The following is a 9,387-nucleotide window of genomic DNA, read 5'->3' on the forward strand; positions in this document are numbered from 1 at the left end:
CTGACCGCACATTGCAAATCCAATTATCACATGTCTACTATTCATCCCGCTGAGTATTTTTCATGCGATCTTTGTGAATCCGATAACGGAACATCATATCATTTGATATGCAATTGCCCTGTAGTAATGCATAGCGTATCCAGATTTTTGGATCTCCATACATAGATGAACCTATGTACAGAGAGTTCAAACTGAAGGATATGCTAATGTTCCTAACCCAGTGCGGTAAAGAGCTTTAGTTTAGCCGTATTTGAATGACAATTGTATCTCTTCGGGTGTTTTGTCGTTCTGTTATCATGTCATCAATATCCTATATCCGACAGGATACGCTCAAATTATATTGAGATTATAAGTGTTTTTAGGTAAAAATGTCCGAGGAACACGATGGCATTAGAATTTTCAAAATTAAAATATATGTATTGAAAGAAAAATAACCTTTTAATATTCAACTGAAAAAATCGCACAGTTGGCAGCATTGCCGCCAAAAATTAATATTTTTTTCTAGATTCCTTGAACTATTTTCTTCAAAAGCCATCTTGTGGTTTGATTCTAGAGTAAAAAGAACCGGAGATATGATCAAAAGAAAATCAAGAGTTTTGGCAATTTGCCAAAACGGGGGGTGCTCCCATGACCCGAGTGGTGGTTCAATTGACCCAAAAATTTGGGTTTTTATATATTGACCCAAGATGAACAATTCCTCCAAATTTGGTTAAAATCCGTGAAGGTCGATTACACGTGCCTTAATCACTTCGCGTGAAATGACCTATGCAGAATTGCACATATTTTGTCGTATGTAATTTTAAATGTTCTTTGATTTGATGGCATTGTAAGGGAACACGTGATGATAATTGAGCTGACATTTCTTTGGACTGATCAGACTAATAACTTTGTCTGTTTAGTGTTTATTTGACCAACTAGGAAACTAATCCGCGGCATTTAATGTACGTGGAGAATACACATGATTTTGTCTGAGTGAAATGATGACTATTGATCAATATATTAGGGGTTGAGAATTGGCAGCTCGTGAGAAGAATCAGCAGCTATTTACCAATTTACATTAAACAGCATGAAGAATATATGGTCGGTGTTGGGTTAGACCGGACTAAGTCGCAAAACTTCAAAAAATGATATGATCATAGTAGCACTGGATAAAGAATTTCATCAGCTACATTCGACTTTTAGCTGATTTGAAATATGTCACAATAAGCAAGAATTATAGCAAAAATTAATTTCAAATTATTATATAAAGACCACTGCAATTCAAGCTTTAAACTCGTTTTTCTCGATACCAATACAATGTCACTTATACTACGTTCACACTACGAGTTAAAACGTGTTTTAACGCTATCTTGATGATGTTTTTCTTGTTGCTAATTATTATAACGTGTTTTAACTCTGTAGTGTGAACATAGTATTAGTCCGGTTTGACTTGACACCGACCATATGTTTTATTGTCATATTCATTGCCTTACTTTTAGTCTCATTAATTAATTTAATGAAATCAAATTAATTAATTGTTCTTATTGTGTTAAATACTTTAAACTTGTCATGTTAACTATATTTCTTCATGAGTATAGAAATTTTCTAGCTTGATTATTTACGTAAAAGGTGACAGGTTACTTTCTTTTCGTTCATATTGTCTGCAATCTTGTTCTAGTAATTAGTGTAAAAATTAGCGTCATCGGTTGCATATTCGATATACAAAACTAGTCGTTTCAGGTATTTCAGTAGTGCTTATTTCAGTTAGCTTAACAACGCGCGCGAATAATGATAACATAAAAATCGGCACCTTATTCAATTGTTCGCGGAGAAAGAAACCAATATATAAAATTTCATTTTATTTGCTATATAAATATCAAAGTTTATACACGATAAATAATACTTGTATTATGAAATCTTCCATTACATCGACCAATGTCTCGAAAGACCATTATCGCTTTTCATGGTATTGTAATGTCGTGATTCGCCGGAATAAAGAAACAAGGAATAATGAAATCGTGAACATACCGTTAGATTCAATTAAACATGAGCAACACTGTCGATTGTCGGCAGTCAGGAGTTTAAGTTGCTTTTTTACAAACCGATCATTTCCAAATTAATTCAACAAACGATACATCTATCATAAATAAACACATGATAACACTTCTTAGAGTTGCATAGATTGTATCACTTATCAAGGTGAATCTAGATTTGTGTGAATCTTTATCCCATCCTACTAACAAAAAGTCCTTCCCGTGACAAACGTGGATATGCAGAGGTATACACGGTCTCCATAACAACGTTTGCTGCACTAACATTCCTTTCCTTCCCCGATGACTGTAAGAACGTGGCCGGCGCCGCTATTGACATTGCAAAGGATATAACTCTCAAAACGTGCACATTGAGAATGGATAGCTACTCTCAGGCCCCATTCGTTGATTCTTTGTGCAATTTCGCTTGTTCTGGTCAATCATGGAGTAGCAACTACGAATTGTACGGCTCATGCTCAATTGGTCAATGGCTCACAATACAATATGCGTTCATGACATAGCAGTAGAGTTGCAATCACTATTGGATGACAGAGAATTCGAGTCTAAACTTGAAAAAAAATATTCATGGTCACAAATTTTTCGTTTTTTTTTAAGGTCGTAGTAGGGTAGACTTGACCAGGTTTTTAGCTAAACCTGCATAAATCTCTAAAAAAGTTTTCAATCCTTCCAAATTTATTGAGATATAATGGGCAAAGATAATGTGCGTGTTCTTATTTTTTGCAGAATTCTTAGTTTACTTTTTCAAAAGTTATAAAAAAATTTCCGTGATCGCCTGGGAAAACTTGACCAAGAGAATTTTGAAAAATCAGTACAAAAAATAATGACATAAAACATACTGTATCCTTTTTTCCATATTGTCGAGTTCCTTAGGTAGCAGTAAAATATATAAAAGCGTTGCATTTCATAAATTTTGACTGCTTTTAATGCATTTCCTTTTAAGGTTTAACTGCACCGCTTACATGCATGTTCACACGTCACGAAATCAGCCATGTTACTGCTAACTTTGATTACTAGTACTGCAATATATAGATGGGATTTTTTTGTGACGTGATTGACATTAACAGTAGCTACCCTAGCATAGTAAATATCAGAAAAAAAATTAAATTTCTTCAACTTATTGCCAGTTGGTCAAGTCTCCCCATAAAATCTTGGTCAAGTCTCCCAACATTAGTTATTGCGTTCAATGACGTACAAATTTTGGTAATAACTATTTCAATGTTCCGATTTATGTAAAATTATTTCACTAGTTCATTAAGAATAAAATAATATATGAGTACTTTAAAAGGAATTATTAGTCAAGTAGACATGTCCATATAAAGTTAGATAAAAAATTATATCATTTAACGCAAACTTTTTAATTATGAAAGACTTTCTATAAGGAAAGTATTTTTGATTCAAAACTTTTAAAATTAGCTTAAGGGACCGAAACAAGTATAAACATATTTTTGTACATTTTTTGAGAACTTAATAGAACACGTTATAGTCAATAATAGAATTCTGCGCTTGGTCAAGTATCCCCATGATCCCCTTCATAGTTTCAGAGGTGCTTTTAAAAACAACAGCTGATCAATTGTCGATAGTTGTTTGAAGTGGAGGATGATGGCAACAAGGTTTAACAAGTTTAACTGAGGCAACATCTACTCTAAGCATACCTGAAAGATCTTGACTGGAAAAGCAGAGGTCCAGCAAGCTAATGTTGCTATTGTAACGTTAGCGTTCATCCGATCCAGCAGCGGAAACACCATCGCCTATTCATTTGCCATTTCGTCACTGTTGTGCTATCTTATGACAAGCGCCATTTTGCACATTTCGAGAAAAACGATTTTTAAAGTTTGAGATTGAATATAATGAAACTTATAAATGGTAGAAACAATTAAGAAAAGACAATTGATGCTTCTACCTATTCTGTATTAATCTCTCAAATATAACTTGAGCCAATCCCAAGATATAATGATTTGAAGCAAAAAACTCACAATTTATAATCACTTTTCTCGCTATATTTCAATAACCAAAATTCTGGAAACGCCATCTTATAGAGACTCGTTAGACGAGTAATGTGGCATATCTAACTCAGTTTACCCCAATATGGCGTTTGTCATAAGATAGCACAACAGCGACGATTTGCTTCGGCGAACGCTCAACCCGTCACAACAAAACACCCACCCGCCTCGAAAAGCCAAAGACATGCGAATTCAGTCATCGCCGGCTGGCCGCCAATACACTCATCCACACATTGGAGGTAATAAAATTAAGTTTGATTTGATTGATTCGCATTCTTGTGTAACTGATTGGTGACCCTATAGCCGACCTTCAGAATTCCGTCTCTCACGTTCGAGCTCGCCTTTGCTAAAAGCCCGTTGAGATCCCACCCCAGACGATATCCGTGGCTGGACCAGGGACCAGAGGTATTGTCGAAGTCCGTCTGACAAAGAAGTAACGCATATGTTGTGTTAAACGTTTAAATTTATAGGCCCAAGATGGTGTCAGTAACTGGCCAGTGGAATAGAATCACAAATCCATCATATGAAGAAAATATTCAGCTTCTTGTAGAAATCTACACGGAAGAAAATCCGTTCATAAATTCATGAACAAAAGGTCACGATTTCATGAACTGGACGATTTACGAAAACCGTGAGAAAGTTCCTGAAATTATGAATAATAAACCTCGTATTCATGAAACTATTTGTGTTTTCTAAGAACCAGTTCGCCCCGAATATATACATGGCGTTACATTAGAATGTTTGGTTGGGTTACTCTTGTTGTTTAGTTTTTGTTGTGATTCTTGTTCATGATTTGGGAATACACAGTCGACAGTCAAACGTTGTTCATGATTTCAAGAGCTTATTCGTGATTCTTGTGAATTTTCATGACGTTCATGATTTCAAGATCTTAGTCGCGATGTTCGTAATTTTCATTCACGTTATCGTGATATTTTAGTCATAAATAGAGTAATTCATGTTCATGAGTTCATGATCTTTGTCACGATTTCGAATATTTTTGTCACTAGTTGTGTAATTTGTTCTCATGATTTCAGGATCTTAGTCGCGATTTTTGTAACTTCTGTTCATGTTATCGTGACATTTTAGTCATGAATAGAGCAATTCATGTTCATGATTTCAGGATCTTGGCCACGATTTTAGATATTTTTGTCACTAGTTATGTGATTTGTGTTCATGATTTCAGGATCTTAGTCACGATTTTCGTAATTCCGGTTCATGTTATAATGATATTTTATTTTAGAGTTTATTTCAAAGAGTAATGTAACTAATGTTCATGATATCAGCGGTTTTATCATGGTATTCGTAAATTCTCTTCGCCTTATCGTGGTCTATAATTTATTTTACTAATCGTTACAATAAGACTCATTCGCGATATCTGGTTTTGTAAACTATATCACGCACACTATTTGAAGTTCTCGGCGCAGTTTTCGTTTTCTGTCCGGACATCACAATGAATCTTATCAGATGAATAATGATGTTCGAGATTCTAATATTTTTTTATATCTACTGCTCGTACCTATTACTGGTCGCTAGCAGCTGGGTATTTCATTAAAAAGTGTATGGAACAAAAATGATTGCACGAGTAATACTCCAACTTTTGTGATAGTCACGTAAAAATTGCATTACCATGTTGCAGGAAATTGTAAATGATTGGAGATATCTTCTAAATATCACAAGCACGCAAGTAGATACTAGATAGTTCGTAGATCATGTACTAGGAATCATGAACCAGTTCACGAACACATGAATAATATTTTATGATTTCGTGAACTTCTTCACGAAAACGAATGATAAGTTGTGACTATTAAACTAGGTATCATGAACCAGTTCACGAATACATGAATAATATTTCATGATTTCGTGAACTATTTCACGAGCACGGATATTGGATCGTAACTAACATATTAGAAATCATGAACCAGTTCACGAATACATGAATGATACTTCATGATTTCGTGAACTACTTCATGAGTACGCATATTGTATCGTGACTAGTATGTTAGGAATCATGAACCAGTTCACGAATACATGAATAATATTTTGATTTTGTGAACTATATCACGAAAACGAATGGCAAGTTGTGACTATTATACTAGGAATCATGAACCGGTTCACGAATACATGAATAATATTTCATGATGTTGTGAACTATTTTTCGAGCACGGATATTGAATCGTAACTAATATATTAGGAATCATGAACCAGTTCACGAATGCATGAATAATATTTAATGATTTTGTGAACCATTTCACGAGCATGGATATTGGATTGGGACTAATATATTAGGGATCATGAATTAGTTCACTAGAATTGAATGGGCTCATGAATAAAATTACGAATTTCATGAAATAGTGCACGAACAAATAACCTGAATATTTCGATGCTATGAACTATTGTTCCTATAACTATGAGAAAAAATCATGATCACCTTTGGTTTTATGAATAATGTTCATAAAGTTGTGAACTAGTTCTTGGCGGAAACCGTGACTGAAGTTAACAAAACAAAATCAAATATTTCCACAAATGAAAGCGTTATGCGGGCGTTACTGTAGGTAAATTGAACATTTTAAAATTATAAAAGCCATAATTTTTGGTCATGGTCCTGTTTTCGTAACGTAAAAACGTGATTGTTCCAGAATTCATGGCACTTCAGTCACGATTTTGGGGACAATTTTTTCCGTGTATATTGTTTGTTTGGTTTCAGGATAAGTATCTCTTTACTATACCTTTACTTTACTTTACTATGCCCAAAGGCAATAACTTCAATTAAAGGTATTGCACCTGACGCATCAAAGTCGTGAGTATAGCGAAAATGTATTCTACCTTAGGAAATGTCATTTTATTCAACCCGGAATGAGAGGATCGTAGCGTAATTCTGAAAGTATTTGTATGACTGAATGTATGGAAAAGATCGTAGCGTAATTCTGAAAGTATTTGTATTACTGAATGTATGGAAAAGAGGCTCTCTTTTGTCGATTCAATTTTATTGATCAAACTGCGAAACAAAATTAAAAAAAAATTTGGGAGCAGAACTAGAAAAAAATGGCGAAAGTTTGAGGTCCCAGCAAACCCCTGGTGAAGAAATTTTTGAAAAAAATTGGAACGGGACTTCACAGTTTAATACCAAATTTTGTATGGAGAACTAGGGGTGTTCAAGAGGCAAGATATCAATGAAAATGGTCATCTTAAATTTTCGTATAAAGTCTTACATAAAATGCTTATTACATCGAAAAAGTAATCTATGAAAGTTTTTAGCCCAATCGGACGTCATTAAGGGGTGCGACGTTTGATTATTGTTTTCATAATATAAGAAATTTTTGAAAAAAATTGGATGGGGGCTTCACAATTTAAAACCAAAGTTTCGCGAAATTTTTGAAAAATTGCATCTTTTAGGTGAAAATGGACATTTCTGATCGAATTTTCGCTGGGCTTGGGAGCAGAACAAATAAAAAGATGGCAACGACTTGTGATTCCAACTAAATCACCATGAAGAAATTTTTGAAAAAAATTGGAACGGTACTTCACAGTTTAAAACCAAAGTTTTGCGATTTCTTTTAAATAGCATCTTTTAGGTGAAAACGGACATTTTTTACATTTTAATTATTCTTTCTCTATTGGTTTTCTTGATTTCTGTTTTTTTTTAAACATCAATAGAGAATAAGAGTTGCTCCGCGACGTGTTCAGTGTTCACTGTTCAAGCATCAGAAGGGATTGTTTCTTTCTAAGGCAACGTACTAACGAGTAACTTAAAGATGTTTGCGGGGCTGTCACGTACTAAAGAAATGAAATCGTAGCATCAATTCTAACTTATTAACTTAAAGATTCAATTAGTCGCTACATTTTAGTCGCTCTCCGTAAATGCTATTAACCAGTGGTGCAAATTTTCATTTTCAAATGCCAACTTTCAGTTCAATCAAACCCAACCATGATTCAAATTCAAAGCCTCCCTCAATAATTCACTTTCAAGTTGGCGGGATTTTTATAACTGAATCGTACGTCTTAATTTCAAATTGATGCTTTATCATTCACCAACCAAAGCTGTCATCTGCTCTGTAGAGTCCAGTTTAGGTTAAATGTCGTCATGTTTTGCGTTTTCAAGCTTACATGGACAGTAAGAACTATGTTCAGAGTAGTTTTGCTTGAAAAACCTAGTCAATACCCCAGTAAAGATATATTCACAGGGTCAATGACATTGAAAATGAATGGAAAATGATTGAGCAGGTCGGTTGTTTGAATGAATAATGGAAACGAACAACTGCGAATTGAACATAGTAGGGCATGATTTGAGAATTTTTCCTCCTTCAAGTTCAAAACAAACTGTTGAAAATTTGCAGCTCTGCTATTAACATAAAGTTCCTCGTAGTAAACATAGCCCTAGAGTGAAAATTGGAAACAAAAGTTGATAGATAAATGACTGATTCGCTAACATGTGAACCGAATGAATACAATGATTCTTTGTATACAGGACAAATGCAGATTTATGAGACCAGCACCACGCCTTTGAACCGCGAAACCAGGGACAGTTTCTAGTTTTAGGTTACCCAAAACTAGTAAACATATCTCCAAATTAATTTAGAGGGTTGACATTCAGTTTTTATTTATTTATACTGAGGTTATGCAAAGGCGCTCTTAAAGTTAGAAGTTATATGAGTATTAGCCTTCTGACAGACCTTCGGAAGTCAAGTACCGGTTTTCTGAGCTGATCAACAAGTATAGTTAATAAATCCTGAATAACTACCAAATCATTTGCAGGTGGTTTAGTTGAAATTTTGCGGGGTAAGTTATTTAGCTCTAATTTCAACTTATTATACAACTAAATTTTAATTCTACGTCGAAGTACTACTGTAAAGAAACGTACCGATAATTTTAATTGTTTGAAAACTTTGAGGTGTGATATTTTTTACGTTGCATTGTGCTATCACACGCAAAATAGTTTTTTTCGTTTCCCTAAAATTTCCAACTTTCAACACAAAAATCGTTTTATATAATGATTTTAACAAGCAAACAATATATTTGTATGATAAGTGGGAATGTTTTGAAGAGGGTTTAGTAAGAGTGACAACATAAAATTGTGAATTGGGAAAAAGGAGAGAAATGCATCCATAAATTAACAGTTTATTACAACATATGCCGACAGATGAAAAGTTTCAATCATTTTACAAATATTTTTTCCAGTGTCTAAAAAATTATCTGAACCACCACAATAAATATTTATGCGACGTGTTTCACCAACTTTACAAATCCAACCAAACCCTCCAGCAACAGTGTTCATCTCGGGATTCATGGTTATGTTTTCTAACCCTATTACCGTATAGAAAAGCACCATTGAAAATAATACCTTTTCCAAAACAGACATC

Source organism: Topomyia yanbarensis, chromosome 2 (genome assembly GCF_030247195.1).
Source record: "Topomyia yanbarensis strain Yona2022 chromosome 2, ASM3024719v1, whole genome shotgun sequence".
In the NCBI taxonomy this organism is placed as follows: domain Eukaryota; kingdom Metazoa; phylum Arthropoda; class Insecta; order Diptera; family Culicidae; genus Topomyia; species Topomyia yanbarensis.